Source organism: Oncorhynchus masou, unplaced genomic scaffold (assembly GCF_036934945.1).
Source record: "Oncorhynchus masou masou isolate Uvic2021 unplaced genomic scaffold, UVic_Omas_1.1 unplaced_scaffold_1015, whole genome shotgun sequence".
Taxonomy (NCBI): domain Eukaryota; kingdom Metazoa; phylum Chordata; class Actinopteri; order Salmoniformes; family Salmonidae; genus Oncorhynchus; species Oncorhynchus masou.
In genome coordinates, this window is record NW_027016868.1 from 82,098 (window position 1) to 86,586 (window position 4,489).

Here is a 4,489-nt window from a genome sequence, read left to right on the forward strand (position 1 = left end):
TGGTGCTGCAGTATTCAGGTACAAAGGTTTGATTCTTGACATAGCTCATGCTGTCACCATACTGTCCATTTTCTGACATGACCAGCTAAAAAGAGTGTTGAATCTTTCTCTTAATCTCCGCAGTTACAGAGTTAGATTAACCTCTGATGCTCTGAGCTTCAGCTCACGTGTAATATTTAAACTTCCTGGAGACAGTGACCAAATTCTTCAACCCATCAGACTGCTTCTCCTCAAAGAGACCAAATGGAAAGCAAACATCAACAGACAGTTTCCCAGATTAAGATTAGTTCTGGACAGCAAAAAAAAAAATGTGTGTGTGTGTGTGTGTGTGTGAGAGAGAGACAGGTGTCTGCCAAGCCACAATGAAGGTGTGGGGGAGGTCCATAATGGATGGAGGGGGGAGGTCCTGTCTACACTCCCAGGGGGGGCGCAGGGGGACCCTGTCTCATACATGGCCCCAATTCCCCCTCCGCACTTCTACTTGAGGATGTTAAAGAGCATGTGACTTCATGATGTATATCTACAACGAAATGAAAGAGACGCAGTGGAAAAACTAAAGAGACAAGTAGATTTGATGGCATGTTTTGATATAGTGGTGCAGGAAAGATTTATAGTAGTTTTCACATGTACTACAGAATACACCCTTTCTGCCTGCTTTCTCATATTCCCCTCAGACTTCTCCTTTCACCAAAATAAACAGTAGCAGCAGCATAACCTTTCCTACTTCTTAACGGTATCCTAATCCAGTGTTACGCCCCAAATAGCACCCTACTTCCTATCAAGTGCACTACTTTTGACCAAAGCCCAAAGTAATGCAGTATAAATGGGAATAGAGTGCCATTTGGGATGCACGCCCAGTGTTACCGGACAGCAGTAACAATGTTATTCCAATGCCTCCCCCACCCACGGCAACGTTTCACTGTAGATGCCCAGATTGCCCACAGGCCCTATCAAAACACATTTCACAGTAGCTAGTCTTAGCTACAACAAAAAGCCTTGGTCTGTTAGTTATTCTGTCCTCACCCAGGGCAACGAACGGGGAGCGTGACACACGATCTGGGAGGAGGATGAGGATGTGAGGGGGCGGTTTTCCTGAGGGTGTGTCTGTGTTTATTCTTCTACCCCGGCTGTCTGGTTAGAGTGTGTGTGTGTGTGTGTGTGTGTGTGTGTGTGTGTGTGTGTGTTGACACAGCACGTTATCCTGCTCCCCACCACAGACATAGACAGGCACACACACACACACACAGGCACACACACAGACAGACTCAGACACACACAGGCACATGCACACACAGGCACACACACAGACAGACTCAGACACACACAGGCACATGCACACACAGGCACACACACAGACAGACTCCGACACACACGCACACACACTTAGACACGCTGGTGGAGTATTTGGTGGAGCCATGTTGATCGCCAGAACCCCCTGGTTCTGCTATGGTCTCCTGTTGAGATTCTGTGGTCTCCAGTTGAGCTGCTTAGTAGCTTCCTGTTGAGCTGCTGTGGTCTCCTGTTGAGCTTCTGTGGTCTCCTGTTGAGCTGCTTAGTAGCTTCCTGTTGAGCTGCTGTGGTCTCCTGTTGAGCTTCTGTGGTCTCCTGTTGAGCTGCTTAGTAGCTTCCTGTTGATCTGCTGTGGTCTCCTGTTGAGCTGCTGTGGTGTCCTGTTGATCTGCTGTGTAGCTTCCTGTTTAGCTGCTGTGTCGCTTCCTGTTGATCTGCTGTGTAACTTCCTGTTGATCTGCTGTGTAGCTTCCTGTTAAGCTGCTGCGGTCTCCTGTTGATCTGCTGTGGTCTCCCTGTTGATTTGCTGTGGTCTCCTGTTGAGCTGCTGTGGTCTCCTGTTGAGCTGCTGTGTAGCTTCCTGTTGATCTGCTGTGTAGCTTCCTGTTGAGCTGCTGTGGTCTCCTGTCGATCTGCTGTAGTCTCCTGTGTAGAGCAAAATTGCATGATTATGTTATAATACTGTAATTGCATGTGGTGGTTGTTTTATGCAACAGAATAAGGGGTTGTTAGAACACTCATATCTGTGTGTTCTACTGAGGATGGGCCTCTGGGAGATTTAACACTGACAGAAGATATATGATGTCTTTGGGTGATAAACCTAAAGAGATCGTATTCCATAGCATTAGTTAATGTTTCTGTTCTTTAAGGTACCAGGGAGAGATGGCTTAGGGCTAGACCCTGGTTTCTACACAATGAGGGCAGTATTTACAGCAGATACTGTTAGCTGTGAATTATTAGTAAACTTGTGACCCATTCCATACATCTGTTGTTTGTGATGAACATCCAGGAGGTTGGACTTTGCTATAAAACGCTGTGGCTCAAATCCGCTCATTGAGTTCTCAGTGATCACCTCCAGGGGTGGTTACCAACCAGCTCCATTACTGTCTGAGCTGCAGCTCTCTGCTTCTTGTGTTTACTGCTGTGGTCTCCAGGGGTGGTTACCAACCAGCTCCATTACTGTCTGAGCTGCAGCTCTCTGCTTCTTGTGTTTACTGCTGTGGTCTCCAGGGGTGGTTACCAACCAGCTCCATTACTGTCTGAGCTGCAGCTCTCTGCTTCTTGTGTTTACTGCTGTGGTCTCCAGGGGTGGTTACCAACCAGCTCCATTACTGCAGTAATTACATAATAAAGTTACATGTTTTGAGGAAATGTAAAAGTCTCTCCTTCTGATTACAATAATTCCACAACACCCGTTGAGCTGCTGTGGTCTCCTGTTGAGCTGCTGTGGTCTCCTGTTGATTTGCTGTGGTCTCCTGTTGAGCTGCTGTGGACTCCTGTTGAGCTGCTGTGGACTCCTGTTGAGCTGCTGTGGTCTCCTGTTCAGCTGCTGTGGTCTCCTGTTGAGCTGCTGTGGTCTCCTGTTGAGCTGCTGTGGTCTGTTGATCTGCTGTGTAGCTTCCTGTTGATCTGCTGTGTAGCTTCCTGTTGAGCTGCTGTGGTCTCCTGTCGATCTGCTGTAGTCTCCTGTGTAGAGCAAAATTGCATGATTATGTTATAATACTGTAATTGCATGTGGTGGTTGTTTTATGCAACAGAATAAGGGGTTGTTAGAACACTCATATCTGTGTGTTCTACTGAGGATGGGCCTCTGGGAGATTTAACACTGACAGAAGATATATGATGTCTTTGGGTGATAAACCTAAAGAGATCGTATTCCATAGCATTAGTTAATGTTTCTGTTCTTTAAGGTACCAGGGAGAGATGGCTTAGGGCTAGACCCTGGTTTCTACACAATGAGGGCAGTATTTACAGCAGATACTGTTAGCTGTGAATTATTAGTAAACTTGTGACCCATTCCATACATCTGTTGTTTGTGATGAACATCCAGGAGGTTGGACTTTACTATAAAACGCTGTGGCTCAAATCCGCTCATTGAGTTCTCAGCGATCACCTCCAGGGGTGGTTACCAACCAGCTCCATGACTGTCTGAGCTGCAGCTCTCTGCTTCTTGTGTTTACTGCTGTGGTCTCCAGGGGTGGTTACCAACCAGCTCCATTACTGTCTGAGCTGCAGCTCTCTGCTTCTTGTGTTTACTGCTGTGGTCTCCAGGGGTGGTTACCAACCAGCTCCATTACTGCAGTAATTACATAATAAAGTTACTTGTTTTGAGGAAATGTAAAAGTCTCTCCTTCTGATTACAATAATTCCACAACACCCGTTGAGCTGCTGTGGTCTCCTGTTGAGCTGCTGTGGTCTCCTGTTCAGCTGCTGTGGTCTCCTGTTGAGCTGCTGTGGTCTCCTGTTGAGCTGCTGTGGTCTCCTGTTCAGCTGCTGTGGTCTCCTGTTCAGCTGCTGTGGTCTGTTCAGCTGCTGTGGTCTCCTGTTCAGCTGCTGTGGTCTCCTGTTGAGCTGCTGTGGTCTGTTCAGCTGCTGTGGTCTGTTCAGCTGCTGTGGTCTGTTCAGCTGCTGTGGTCTGTTCAGCTGCTGTGGTCTGTTCAGCTGCTGTGGTCTGTTCAGCTGCTGTGGTCTCCTGTTCAGCTGCTGTGGTCGTCTGTTCAGCTGCTGTGGTCTCTGTTCAGCTGCTGTGGTCGTCTGTTCAGCTGCTGTGGTCTGTTCAGCTGCTGTGGTCTGTTCAGCTGCTGTGGTCTGTTCAGCTGCTGTGGTCTCCTGTTCAGCTGCTGTGGTCTCCTGTTCAGCTGCTGTGGTCTCCTGTTCAGCTGCTGTGGTCTCCTGTTCAGCTGCTGTGGTCGTCTGTTCAGCTGCTGTGGTCGTCTGTTCAGCTGCTGTGGTCGTCTGTTCAGCTGCTGTGGTCTCCGGTTCAGCTGCTGTGGTCTGTTCAGCTGCTGTGGTCTGTTCAGCTGCTGTGGTCTCCTGTTCAGCTGCTGTGGTCTCCTGTTGAGCTGCTGTGGTCTGTTCAGCTGCTGTGGTCTCCTGTTCAGCTGCTGTGGTCTCCTGTTCAGCTGCTGTGGTCTCCTGTTCAGCTGCTGTGGTCTCCTGTTCAGCTGCTGTGGTCGTCTGTTCAGCTGCTGTGGTCGTC

General features: G+C 48.6%; 1 long non-coding RNA gene across 1 annotated transcript; it reads right to left on the reverse strand.

The window, feature by feature from the left end:
• Nucleotides 1-1,447: 1,447 nt before the first annotated feature.
• On the reverse strand, nucleotides 1,448-3,722 carry LOC135539279 (uncharacterized). Its single transcript, XR_010455595.1, has 3 exons — nucleotides 3,315-3,722; nucleotides 2,274-2,976; nucleotides 1,448-1,935 (listed from the first exon to the last, which is right to left on the reverse strand). It is a non-coding gene; the product is annotated as an uncharacterized LOC135539279 (long non-coding RNA).
• Between the last annotated feature and the right edge of the window lie 767 nt (nucleotides 3,723-4,489).